General features: G+C 40.3%; 1 protein-coding gene across 12 annotated transcripts in view; it reads left to right on the top strand.

Moving 5' to 3' along the window:
- Positions 1 to 15,133, top strand: part of LOC134529524 (plasma membrane calcium-transporting ATPase 2) — a 349,005-nt gene that overhangs the window by 212,720 nt on the left and 121,152 nt on the right. The window lies entirely within an intron of this gene.

Genomic DNA, 15,133 nt, shown 5'->3' with positions numbered 1-15,133 from the left:
TCTTCTTTTTGGTCCTTTTCCTAGTGCTTTTACATAGATCCCATCCAAGAATACCACGTGTGTTATCGTTGCGAACTAACTTGGCGAACGCCGTGTCTATGTCTAGTGGAGTCAGCTGTGGTCTGGTGGTCAGGAACCCTGGCTGATAACTGAAGAGTCCCCGGTTGGATTCTCGCAAGAGTCGACAACATTTCACTTGTAGTACAATGTGTCGTGAGTTCGAACCCATCATATAGACATGACTCAAGTTCAAGAGCACCATACTGGTGTGGAGTCCACTTGGCGTTTCTGCGTTTCTCTTCTCCTTTTAAAATTTATTTGCTGCATGCTTCTGCAGGATGAGATTATGTTAACTCTAGCACTGGAGTACATACATCGTGCTCAAACTTGTTCCATGCGTACTTCAGGTGCGAGACAACGGAAATCCTGAATGTGCTTGTTTTTAACTTATATTAAGATGTTTTATGCGCCATCTCTGGTAACTCGACAGATGTCAAGCCTGTAATATAGTTCGCCAAACGTGTTTCAAACGGTGGCAGCCACATCCTTGACCAAGCTCTGGTCGATTTCTTGGCAGACAACGCGCTTTCTCGGCCATTGTCTGACGTAGCTTCGCTTGAGGGCGGTATAGCCGCTGGAAGGTTACAACCCACGAGCCAAGCAACTTCTATGTTGTTCTTCAAACAACTCTAGTAAACAGCTCTGGATACTTTTATAAGGTCCCGCTTCTAACTTCTTGCATTGTAAAAACGTTTTTAGTGTTTTTTGATGTGTGAACATCTTAGCTCTCGGTATACGGCATTTGGTAAGAGTAATTTCGTGAAAATGGAACGGAAGTCGATGGAAGGAAATGTGACACAAAATGGAGGACCCACGTGTAGCAGCAACATAAACCCGTATATAGTCACTTTCATAAACATTAAGATACCAAACATATTGGTGTGCCAAATGAAACTTTATGGTAGTGATCCTACCCTGGAATATATTTGGTGAACTAATATAGTCATAAGAAAAGTAATCTCAAGTTTTAAAATACCTAAGAAAGCTGGCATTACAATCATTATAATGCATATGTGTTTTAAAATATTTCCGATTAATATTTTAGTAATGCCATAGAAGTATTACTTCAAAGTGAGCGGAAACTTCATGGTATTAACTGTTTAGTGAATTTTAGCAAGATTTGCAGTATTTTAATAACAGGCAGGTCATAGTTGAGCGGAATATGAGCTAAATTAGGTATGAAAAATGTGTCACTCATTCAGTCAGTAGAAATTACTTCATAATTATGCAAATAAATAACATGCTTGGATCAAATTATATGTAATTACAACTACAACTGCGACAAAATATAATTTTCTTTTGAATGAATAATAAAGGAAAATTACAACGTCAGTGTAAAAATTACGCCATAAATTTGATAGCTGTAGTTATTTTTTTGTCGCTCTTTGCAATTGGAACAGTGAATGACTGAAAACTGACCTTCATGCTCTGACCTTCATAACTAACCATTTAAATAAGCAGGAATTAAATCGGAACCATAACTGCCAAAACTGGTAATAGAAAATAATTTCGTTAATTCTTAACTGTTGAGTTTAATGGTGGCAAGCTACAATTATCTTTCAGGCAGCGAATTCTAGCGGCGCGCGCAGAAAGTTTGTGTGTGATTCGCATCAAGAAATTTGGGTATTTTAAAAGCGAATAACTAATTTATCAGTTTATTCATCACGCTCGACATAAGTTCAAAGAAATGTATGTTAAATTTTTGTGCCCCAGTTTCGAACTGTAAATTTATTTGCAACATGATGAACACGAGAACACGTGAATTTTCCGGTTACCGAGGTATTAATACGTTTTCACATCACTGGCGAGTACTTTTTGTCTTGGTAGGACTTATGGGCGTTCAGTGAGAATGCTGCAACTTGGAGCAGTTTTGCCGTTGCCCCACGCGAAATGCCTTCCGGAAGCTGAGGGTGCTCTGCTGCAGCAGTGCACGTGACAGGCCCCGTCCGACCCAACAGAGAAACTTCCTGCAGTTGGGTGTGCTACTAGCGGCCCAGCTGCGACCTCCTGCAGTTGGGTGTGCTACTAGCGGCCCAGCTGCGACCTCCTGCAGTTGGGTGTGCTACTAGCGGCCCAGCTGCGACCTCCTGCAGTTGGGTGTGCTACTAGCGGCCCAGCTGCGACCTCCTGCAGTTGGGTGTGCTACTAGCGGCCCAGCTGCGACCTCCTGCAGTTGGGTGTGCTACTAGCGGCCCAGCTGCGACCTCCTGCAGTTGGGTGTGCTACTAGCGGCCCAGCTGCGACCTCCTGCAGTTGGGTGTGCTACTAGCGGCCCAGCTGCGACCTCCTGCAGTTGGGTGTGCTACTAGCGGCCCAGCTGCGACCTCCTGCAGTTGGGTGTGCTACTAGCGGCCCAGCTGCGACCTCCTGCAGTTGGGTGTGCTACTAGCGGCCCAGCTGCGACCTCCTGCAGTTGGGTGTGCTACTAGCGGCCCAGCTGCGACCTCCTGCAGTTGGGTGTGCTACTAGCGGCCCAGCTGCGACCTCCTGCAGTTGGGTGTGCTACTAGCGGCCCAGCTGCGACCTCCTGCAGTTGGGTGTGCTACTAGCGGCCCAGCTGCGACCTCCTGCAGTTGGGTGTGCTACTAGCGGCCCAGCTGCGACCTCCTGCAGTTGGGTGTGCTACTAGCGGCCCAGCTGCGACCTCCCATAGGGCCTCACTTGTTCCGTCACGTGGCTGTCCCCAATGCAGTCTGTGGCGTTGATTGTTCTGATACTGTGACTCTTGAAGCCTGACTGTGCTGGGTTAATTTAAACTGACCTTAAATTCGGACGTATAGCACGATCTCCGCATTGACATTCCAGAAGTGATATTGGAATTAAGTTTTGACGACTACTGTGACCTTTGACCCTGACGATGAATTCCAATTCGATCAGCTCATATTCCCTTAGTAATAATAATGAAACTTCTGTTTACTGAAAACCTAGACGTCAAATAAATACACTTTCTTTTTTTATATTCGGTAAAAAATTAATAATTAAATTGTAAATTAAATTATAATCATTATATTTGTTAATGATCTATAATGTCAAACAAATCTAACACGCGCTGGTCTTTGACAACGCGAAACGATAATGCCACCTGTCAGCGTACTAAGGCAAAGTTGTAAAGAGCTATGGCACATAATTACATCCCCTCTCAAAATAATGTTATTCGAAAGAAAAATTACTTGACACAAAAATCAATAAAAGCAACCAAGAGCTACACAAATAATTACATAGCTTAAAACTGAAGTACACACTTTAAGAAAGGGTTCCACACTGATGAAGACAGTGATACTCTGATGGCGTACGAAACAAGATTGAGTATATTTTCCCTGCCCTGTTAGCACCTCGACAATGAAGACGTCACAGCTAACCTGACCACCTTGAACATCCTGTTGCAGGATGGTAGCTGCGTACGGACATGAATTGACGTATTGAGGATGTCTGTTGGCAACTGCTGTCTAAGTGGCTGAAGAAGAGGGCGACAAATGTCTTTGACATCGGCGGCACTTCGTTAATTGATCCCGCCAATGAGCTACAGATATTTCGGTGAAGGATGTCTAAACGTGTCTGAACGTGTCTCAACATATAGTCTAATATTGATGAATTATAATCAACTTTGATTTTAAAATACTGGTGTCAAAATTTTGAAAAAAAAAAAAATGCTATTTTAAGGCTTTCAGAAGTTACTTGCCTTGTGATTTTATTTAATTTTTAAAATTTTAATCGTTATAACTATTAGTTAACAGATGTGTCTGTAAATTTAAAACCATAACTCCCTTGAATTTGTTTATCTGTCACAAATATTTTCAAATGATTATTCCTAAGTGTTATGCAATACGTGTTAAAAAGGCTCGCTAGTTTTGTATTTTCTATCACTTGCGCGACTTTTTACAGAAATTGTATTACTGCCAGTAAAATTCTCTTAAAAAAATTATGACATAACAAAAATGAAAGAGAGGTATAGTGGTAATTAAGTAAAATAGCACTTAACTAATAGTAATGAAAGAAAATGGAAAAATCAAAAAGGCGTGTGAGACTCTAACACAATTTATAAAAATCTTTTGTGATACATTCAATGCACCATTTTATAAATTAAAACCCTTTTTTATAGAACTTTTTATCAATAGTTTTTTGCTAAACCTCATCATGTGTTGGCATTTATCGCTCTTTTATTTCAATTTTTTTTTTTTTTGCTTTTGTGCAAAGGATTCCTAAAACCCTTTTGATTTTGGAAATGAATTAACTACTTTTAAAAAAAAATTAATGGAACATAATGCACCAATATTATACAACCTGAAATTGTAGAGATCATATTGTCCATATTTTATAATAAAAGAATTCTTTTAGTGCATAAAATGAATAATATTTCTGAGCATTCATTCTCTAGCTACTCCCGAACTCAAATCTCAAATAAAAAATTATATTAAGCAAACTCCGCAATAAATTCTAATTTAATCGTTCGCAAAAGAAATCTTTCCATAAAACATGTATAGAGCACTCAGTAGTCTGAAATTGGCGTCTCAACATCAGGCGTAGGAATCAGTATCCTGAGCCACCTGATAGATATGCTAATTAGTTAGGGGCGGTCTTTTTTTTTTGTGTGAGAGAGGGCATGGGGGTAGGTTTTGTTATGATAGCAGCTACTTCGAATTGCAGGTACCGGGAGCTGCGAACAAAATAAATAAACGAATTTTTTAATGCTTTGAAACGCTAATTAAAAATTTTTGAATACTCGTTCCTCCGACAAGAGATGGAATCGAAGCCACACTGTGATTCTACTACGACTCCACAAATAGAACATGGAAATTTACAACAGTCCCAAATTGATAAAGAAAATATTCTCGGCTGTTTACCCTAACCACGAGCCTCAACCTTCCACAACTGGTTGTTGCCTCGTGAGAAAATATGCTTTTATGAATAAAAACACCGTTAACCCTTTGTCATCGGGTCAACATTTATAAAGTCTACAAGTACAAGGCTACAAGTATTTCCAGAGAATCAGGTCAGACGTTAGTACTTGACATTCAGGTGGCCGCCTGACTGGTTATACGAGCTATAAAGGCGCGGAGGCGCTAAGGGTGGCACTGCCTCGCGTATCACACGCCTCTTAGCCTCTACGCGCCAGGCACCGAGCACGCGTACAGTCTTATAGTCGGTAACGCAAGTCTATGGGATTCTAAGCGGCGACCGTATAATTTTACGGCGGAATATTGAGAATAAAGGATCCATTCACCGTTGACAATATGGTGCGTAGCATTTTTCATGCCTAAAAAATCATTGAAAACACACATTTTAAGCTTTTTCACGGTCCTAAAAGTAAATGTTAAATACGAAACCACCGAACGAAACTCGTACGGACAAGTACAAAGGCTCTTACAAGCTATTCGAAATCAGGCACCTTTAATATGTACATATTGAGCGGTTTGTGAATTTCACACCTGGAGCTCTGTACGCTGTTTGGCGACCTTAAGGGGCCCGCCTAGTCAGGGGTATTATCTGTGTTAGTGAGGCGGGATGATAAAAGTGACGCCCGCTATTGCTTCCAGCGCGGTATCGCCTCTAAGCGCATGGCTGAGGACTGGCGCGAGTCTTCTTGTCGTGCATACGGCTGTTATATTATTTCAGTGGTAGCCTCAACATTTTAAGGCGGAGAAATGAAATAAAGTTGTAATGCGAGGTCTTTGAGTGTTTTCAAGAACCTGTACCGGGCGTTTCATGTCTAGAAATTTTTTCTGAAAACACGCGTTTTAACCATTTTCATTCTCCTAAAAATACAGTTTAAAAATTAAACACGGAAACAAAACTACTTATCAGCCCTCAAGCGCGTTCTTAAATGCTTTTCGTAGGCAGACAACTCGGATATCTCGAGCAGTTTTTATATCGCGTGGTTTCTTCTGAAGCTCTGCACTCCGTGTGTGTGCCAAAATAGGCGGTGGGCTTGACAAAGAAACCACTCGTAGCTCAGAAGTACTTATATTTTAGGCTGGTTAAACTTGTGCAGTAATTTTGCAAGTTTTTTTTGTCTGATGGCAGGGATTGCCTGGAGATATGTGAATCTATATCGGCCGGCCATTGTGAAGACGTGCAGTCAGTTGCCAAAGGAGGGTGTCCACGACTCGCATTGACGTAATTAATTCGCAGTGGAAACGGGAGTGTCCGGAGGGAACCCACGACCTTACAGCTACGTTCGCCACGTTTTCACATCCTGAAAATACTCTTCCCCGGGGGAGGGGGCAAGAATCAAATCGCAGGAGGCGAGTGATCCGACAGTCAATCAACATGACTTCTGGTTTTGCAAGTGCAAATAAATCCCTCAAATTTTCTCAATGGAACGATTGCGAGGGTATAGCAATAGATCATGATTTATCGTGTAAGATTTCTTTTTAATAGTCTCCATTCCTATATCTATTCTTCGTACTCTTAAGAGTTGAAACACATGTTCTTTATTACACGTTGGATTTATCTTAGTGCAAAGCATGGACGGTCTGTAGTGCAGTATGTGTTCCCTCGTTTGTTAATTCAAGTGTTAACACAAACTTCTTTCGCCAAATAGAGCCAATAAAAAAGATCCAAGATAGTTACGCGAATTCAAAGGGTAGCAATTGAGTTTTGAAGAAATTATAGAATTGCTTCACGTTGACCCTCTTGATGATCTTGAGTCAGTTATAAACAAGGAGAAGTTGTAACAATATCAACTGTAACATGCCCAAGTACGATTGGACCTTGTTATCGATCAATGAGCATTCCCAAAAAAGTTTGATTACATAGGAAAAATATGAATAACCTAAAGACAAATTAATTTGCAAAATAGTCTTAACAATAGTATTTTGGAAAACATGCACATAGAGTTTTGAACCTGCTAAACAGCAGAACATTCAAGTATAACACATGCAAAGTAAATTGGTGCTTAAAAGGAAAAAAAAAATTGTAGATTTGTGGACCAGAAACGTAGGGATAGCATGCCTGAAAGGTGCTGGCTAAAGACACAGGACCAGGATGGCAAGATGGCGCCCCGAGAGTCACATTGTCTGGCGGCGGGCCGTGACTTTCCCAACGTGAGGCAGCCGGGGCTAAGTATAGCAACGCAGCCTGGGCCGACCCACCGCCCCGCGCGGCTATTTGCGGCCGCGAGGCCTAGCGAGGCCCCGCTGCGAGCCCGCCGGGCTTGTATTAGGTCACGGGCAACTCTCCGCCATGCCTGAACTCCAAGCTCCTGTGGCCAGTCTACATGGGCGCGTGTCTGCTCCTCCTAGATATGTGCACCTCTGCCGGGATTCTATTAGGTCACGGGCAACTCTCCGCCATGCCTGCACTCCAAGCTCCTGTGGCCAGTCTACATGGGCGCGTGTCTGCTCCTCCTAGATATGTGCACCTCTGCCGGGATTCTATTAGGTCACGGGCAACTCTCCGCCATGCCTGTACTCCAAGCTCCTGTGACCAGTCTACATGGGGACGTGTATGCTCCTCCTAGATACGTGCACCTCTGCCGGGATTCGATTAGGTCACGGGCAACTCTCCGCCATGCCTGCACTCCAAGCTCCTGTGGCCAGTCTACATGGGCGCGTGTCTGCTCCTCCTAGATACGTGCACCTCTGCCGGGCTTGTATTAGGTCACGGGCAACTCTCCGCCATGCCTGCACTCCAAGCTCCTGTGGCCAGTCTACATGGGCGCATGTCTGCTCCTCCTAGATACCTGCATCCTTGCCGGGATTCTATTAGGTCACGGGCAACTCTCCGCCATGCCTGCACTCCAAGCTCCTGTGGTCAGTCTACACGGGCGCGTGTCTGCTCCTCCTAGATACCTGCATCCTTGCCGGGATTCTATTAGGTCACGGGCAACTCTCCGCCATGCCTGCACTCCAAGCTCCTGTGGCCAGTCTACATGGGCGCGTGTCTGCTCCTCCTAGATACCTGAACATCTGCCGGGATTCTATTAGGTCACGGGCAACTCTCCGCCATGCCTGCACTCCAAGCTCCTGTGGCCAGTCTACACGGGCGTGTGTCTGCTCCTCCTAGATACCTGCATCCTTGCCGGGATTCTATTAGGTCACGGGCAACTCTCCGCCATGCCTGCACTCCAAGCTCCTGTGGCCAGTCTACACGGGCGCGTGTCTGCTCCTCCTAGATACCTGCATCCTTGCCGGGATTCTATTAGGTCACGGGCAACTCTCCGCCATGCCTGCACTCCAAGCTCCTGTGGCCAGTCTACACGGGCGCGTGTCTGCTCCTCCTAGAGACCTGCATCCTTGCCGGGATTCTTTTAGGTCACGGGCAACTCTCCGCCATGCCTGCACTCCAAGCTCCTGTGGCCAGTCTACATGGGCGCGTGTCTGCTCCTCCTAGAGACCTGCATCCTTGCCGGGATTCTATTAGGTCACGGGCAACTCTCCGCCATGCCTGCCATCCAAGCTCCTGTGGCCAGTCTACACGGGCGCGTGTCTGCTCCTCCTAGAGACCTGCATCCTTGCCGGGATTCTATTAGGTCACGGGCAACTCTCCGCCATGCCTGCACTCCAAGCTCCTGTGGCCAGTCTACATGGGCGCGTGTCTGCTCCTCCTAGATACCTGAACATCTGCCGGGATTCTATTAGGTCACGGGCAACTCTCCGCCATGCCTGCACTCCAAGCTCCTGTGGCCAGTCTACATGGGCGCGTGTCTGCTCCTCCTAGATACCTGAACATCTGCCGGGATTCTATTAGGTCTTGGGCAACTCTCCGCCATGCCTGCCTTCCAAGCTCCTCTGGCCAGTCTACACGGGCGCGTGTCTGCTCCTCCTAGAGACCTGCATCCTTGCCGGGATTCTATTTGGTCACTGGCAACTCTCAGCCATGCCTGCCATCCAAGCTTCTGTGGCCAGTCTACATGGGCACGTGTCTGCTCCTCCTGGAGACCTGAAGCCCCGCCAGTCTTGTATTAGGTCATAGTCACTTCACAAACAGTTTTACACGAGTAGACTACACCCCAACCTCATGCGTCCGGTCTCGATAATCAGGTCTGCTCCTTACAGAGACCTATGGTTAGAGACCTTAAAAATTCGCGCATTCATTTCACGATAAGCTAGAATCCAAAACGTTTGCATTTTTGCTGCTTCGGTGATTGGGCCACAGTATATTTGAAGGACTTTGGGCCAATAAGAAAATGAAACCAAAAGAAGTAGCGAATCACAAGCATCCCAGTTAACAGGTGCTACGAGTCTGTAACCAATGAGCAGATGCAATTCGCCCGAGTGTATCCTATAGGTAATTGAAATCGCGAATTTTTCCGGTCTCTACCTATGGGCACTCGGGCATGCATGCGCACAGGCTGCCCTGCTAAAATCTATGGTCAAAATATGTATTATCATGTTCCTGCTCCTCCTAGTGATCTGATGACTTGCGGGCTTGTATTAGGTCACGGGCACATCTCAGGGGTGCCCGCGAGCATGCAGGCTCTATTCCAACCTCCTGTTTACAGTCCATATTGAGTTAGGGTGTAACGAAAACTGGTTAACAATTGTTTGGACTGAATACTTCTTTAGGCACATAGTGAAAAAAAAAAATTATGAGAGTGAATTTTTACGTTGTGCGCGCACACTACAGCCAAATTTTCACAGGTTGAAAGAAAGGCTACATTCAACATAAAAATTATGTCTGTGCTTTTAAATCTTATACTTTAGTGACTGATATTTAAAACTAATCCTTATAATTAAAAAAAAATATTTAATGCGAATATTAGTGATATAATTTGTTTTTACAAACTTTTTCAACTGTATTTTCAATTGCTTTTGCATAAGTGAGGTTAGGTTACACTTCTTTAGGCACGTTATGAGAACATTTTTGAAAATGGATTTTTACGATGTGCGTGCAGCATGCAAAAAAAAAAAAAAATACGGGACGAAAAAAGGCTTCATAAAATTACAAACAGGCTACATAAATTATATATTTGTGCTCTTAAATCATTCACTCTAGTGATTGATTTTGATAACAGGTTCATTTAATTAAAAAAACTTCATTTATTTTTATTATAAGTTATAGATATTGTGTATATAAACATTTTTGAGTTGTTTAATTTAATTTCATAAGTGAGATTTGAAGTTTATTTGCAAAAAAAATTATATATCATTAGATCATTATTTAATAATTAATATAAAATAATAAGTTAGAATTAAAATTCAGCATATTAGTAGATTTTATTAAAAATTAAAAATTATCTTTAATATTCTTGCGAAATTAAATAATAAATTTTTAGCACATATCTATATTAATACTGACTAATGAGTATTTATTTTTTAATTTGATAAAATTTATACTTTACCAACTATATTTATTATATCATACCAGTCCTTTTATTACTTATTTTATTTATATTAATAATTTGGATTGAAAATTAAAGTTACGTATTATTTTATTACGTCAAGTAAGAGTAACTTCTAACGCGCGTACATAAGTACTTGCACCCATGTGTTGAAGTTACACTTATTTAGGCGCTTTATAGAAAAATGATAAGATAGAAATTTTACGATGCGCACACACCATGCAACGAGATTTTCATTGAAGATGGTGAACCCACGTGTATGAACATAAACCCGTATATAGTCACTTTTATAAACGTTAGGGCACACACCGTACAAATTGATAAGCCAAATGAAAAATTTGGTAGTGAAACTTCCCTGAAATATATGTGGCAAACTTAAATAGTCATACTAAAATGTAATCTCCAGTTTTTAAAAACCTTAGGACACTGGCATTTCAGTTCTATAGCTACTCATTCTCCTTCAAAATCTACTTAAGTTGGTACCTAGTTTATCGGTAGAGCAGTCGAGGATCATGAATCGAATCTCGTCAGGTGGAAATTTGTAATTCGTTTTTTTAATAACACATGACTTTAACATAAAAATTTCACTTTAAACAAATATATGAATAGATTTTATTTGTTTGTATAATTACTATAATATTATTAAATATACAGCTGTGTCGATTGGATTGATTATTTCATACAAAACATGACTATATTATCTATTTTTACTTAAAATAAAATTAATTACGTTTATTAGGAAATGAATACCCATGAATTCGAACATGTATCAAAATATAAAACTTTATAGTATTGCAACTATCATTTAATACTTAATGTTATACATGAAGTTATACTTCTTAACGAGCGTTATGAAGAAATGACTTTGAATATATATACTGTATAGAAGTCGCCAGCCCAGGTTAAAATTTCTAATACGGTTTTGAGGTAGTTGGTTAATTCACCGCCGCAATCGCCACCATCTCTAGGGCATCGACTTGTGGTGGTCCCTAGCGGACAAGTGTCGAACTCTTCAAACACCCCTTCCCCCTCCCGTTGAACGACCTTGAGCTGCAGTGAATGATAGGTGGGGGGTGAGGGGAATGACAGCGGGGGATAGTGCTGCGCTCTAACCTGTAAATAACAACTAAGACGATACAGGGCGTTACGGCAGCGCACTGCAGCGGTGAAGTTCCCAAGCTGCTCATCATACGCTTCTGAAAAACGTAGAGTAAATCCTATCCACTCGCGACTTCTATACAATTTATATATTCAAAGGAAATGACAAGAGTGAATATTTACAATGTGCGCGCACCACGCAAAGAAATGTTCACAGGTTAAGAAGAGTGCGCTCTGTGAGCGGTGGTGGCAAACAACTTGTACGCTCCGCCACCACATTCTAGCGGCAGATGTAGAAACTACATGTTATTTTATTATTCGCATCCACAACATTTATTTTAATGTATGTTTTAATGGAAAATATTTGATTATCTAAAAAAAGTGCGGAAAACTTTTTAAATAAACAAAAAAAGTGCGTGTATCGACGTGGGTGCAGAATGAGAAGTTGAAAGTAATACAAACATACAATACGCATGGGCGTCGCAAGGATATAAATTTTTTTTTGGGGGGTGGGGGGACTTCAATAGATTTAGTTGTTGAGGAATATCCATCCCCTGGAAAAAAATCGGGGGGTCCGGGGGTCCTCCCCTGGGAAAAATTGGGGTTTTAAGGTGCAAAAAGGTGGTTGTTAGGTATTTTTCTTTCCTAAATATTCTAATTATATTTGGTTGAAATATATAATTTATTTTTTATAAAAAATATTTTCAGGGAACAAATTTGTAAAAACACAGTTAACATATTTGCTGGTGCTATATCCACACAAAATCATTAATTTAAACATCAGGAGAAACCTGAATGTTACACTTAAATGCCGCAGCAGTATTAAGAATATTTCGCACATGTACACAAACATAAGTAATAAAGTGATTATATTCACTATTATTATAGTATCTCTCCTGATAATTATTTTACCTTACATATATATTTCCGAAGTCTGTCAAAAATCAGCTTTCTGCTATCGACGCGCTTCGGTATCGGAGCTGATTTTGATTTTACACGAAGATCGAATTAAAAAGTGCTCACATTACCACGATTGGACTAAATGCACCATGCGCAACATATGGGTTGTATAACCGAAATCATATTTTTAATATAAATACGAAACTAAATATATTATTGGAGGGGATGAAATTGAAGACTTTTATACGTGTCCCCCCCCCCCCCCCCCCGTTGCGACGCCCATGAAATACGAATATGGTTTTACAAATATTGAAAATCATATGAATTGCTGTATAATCATTCGCACGTATTTTCCCCTAGTAATTTTCGAAAGGATATCAAATTTAACACATATACGAGCATTTAATGGAAAAAAAATTACACCCAACCATTAACAATTATACGTAAAAGTTCTTGACTCAGAAATTTTTTAAAATGCGCTCTTGCCTTTCAAGTTGCCTTTAATTTCCACGACTAGGCAACACTCAACACATCGGAACATAGGTATTACTACTTACTACGTGCATCGTTTTCACGCCCAATGCACGTTTATAGTAAACAGGATTTACGTCCTCCGTAAACACAAAACTCAGACAAAATAAATATTACCCTTAAATAAATAAATTTCCCGTAGCCTACTCCACCACAATACTTGCATTGAAGAACGATCGGGTGCAGGAAGTATCCACGAGGTAAACCCGTATGCAGTAGAAACACGCATACATCGCTAAATATTTTACAGTAACCGATACACAACATGAAAAATAACAGGGAAAAATTATAAAAAAATAGCCAATATAATATGCTGGAAACAAAAAATACAACTTAAAGAATTTGACACTCACCAATAATAATAAAAAAATTAATATAAAAATATCCTCGTACCACTATACATTTCCCGAAACATTATTGAGGAGATTCGATACTATGATATCCCGATACTAGATTTCAAATAACGAAAACATCATGACCAACCATTTCCCCAAAGAGGAAGCTAAGCCAATAACATATCTTACACCAGGCGTAACTCAGTGCCTCTGCATGGATAAATTTAAAATACATTGAAAATAAAAATTTTAATTCTTAAAATTAAAAAAAAAATAGGAGCCGAAGAATAGTAAAAAGGTAAATATTGCATGTTAATTTTCTCCGAACTCGGGACTTCGGTACAAAAAAGATAAACATACTTGCGTTCCGTAAATCAAGACGGCGCACATGCAAACAGACTTACTGTAAGACAGTCATATACCGAGTGGGGACTCTAGTGACAGGGGATGACCGAACTTTACCTCACATGGGTGCTAACCTCGCCCCCCCCCCCCCACTACCTTCCTCATTCTGGAGAACCACTATAGAGTATAATTAAAATTTACTACCATTAATAATATTTTGTAAAGCAGGGTTTACCACAGCGAAATCCGCACAATATAGCACCGAGACAAAATAAATAAAAGTTACGTTTTTTACAGACCTGAAATGCAAACATAATTGTAAGCATAAATATTACGGTCTAACTAAATATTCAAAAAATTACATATACTATACTGATCGAAAGAATATGTGAAATTTATCCCCAACAATATTACTATAAATCAAATAAAACATGTTTTAGTACTCAAAATAAAATATTTCATTTTATTGATAAAATATATTGTATTTTCAACCTAATTTAGGAAAGTGTACAGGCACAGACGAGTATGTAAAGTGTGAAGCAAAATCCTAAACAGGAAACGAAAACACATACAACAGTTACAACGTCATACCAAGGAAATTGGAGTACCCATATAAAACTACAGGCAACGACCGCCACGTTTTTATACAAGCTTGCCATAGAAGAGATATTTCTTGCAACAATACTCACGGAGGTGGTAAATTCAAATGATGATCCCTGAAAACTATCTCTGTGTAAGCAAAAACCTACTAATATTTAAAAAAAAAAAAAAAAAAAAGACCAGGGTTGCATGTACACAAGTTATACGATAATGATCGCAAGTATTTTCATTATTCCCAAACAACTAAAAAAAAACCAAGGGAAAATATAAAACGATTTTAATAGTAAAAATTATTTTTACCTCTATAATGAACACCTTATGATATCAAAACACCATATAGCTAAAAATATTATAACCTGTGCAATAATATGATTACACAAGACAATAGTTACATAATAGGAGACCACACATATGGAGAGCACAGCTTCAGAATCAAAATGGTTTGAAAAATTTGCTTAAACCATAGGTTTGTACTTTAAATATTACACATGCAAATAACGATACTTTGTAGCGGTTTCCAATAATTGGTTTATTTTTATTTAATATTATGTATTTGATTTTTAAGGTTACTTTTTCAAGCTTTTTTTGATCACTTTGTAATTATTTTGACATTTAGAATAAAAAAAGAAACTTTTGGTAAATTTTTTATAAAGCAGGTAATTTTGGTCCAAAGAGCCAGTCAGGTTGGCAACATGGGGGATGAACTCCAGAAGGAACTAGAATGTATGAGAGTTAAAATATTTAGTTAAAATTTGAACTTGCAATCTTATTTACTTTTTCAAGATTTATGTATAAGTGCTTTTTGAAATTTAATTTAAATAAAATGTGTGTAGGCGTCCAATTGTTATTTACGTCTTTAAAGGCGTGTGGCAAAAAAAAATAATACTTGGACTGTGCGAAAACATGCGCGCGCCTGATCGGCGGACAAAGAAGAGTAGGGAAGTGTGTGTGGTCAGTCCTGCCCGGGACAGCTGAGGTCACG

This window comes from Bacillus rossius, chromosome 2 (assembly GCF_032445375.1).
Source record: "Bacillus rossius redtenbacheri isolate Brsri chromosome 2, Brsri_v3, whole genome shotgun sequence".
Classification (NCBI taxonomy): domain Eukaryota; kingdom Metazoa; phylum Arthropoda; class Insecta; order Phasmatodea; family Bacillidae; genus Bacillus; species Bacillus rossius.
The sequence above is the reverse complement of the archived record's forward strand: the minus strand, read 5'-3'. Positions and strand labels throughout refer to the sequence as shown.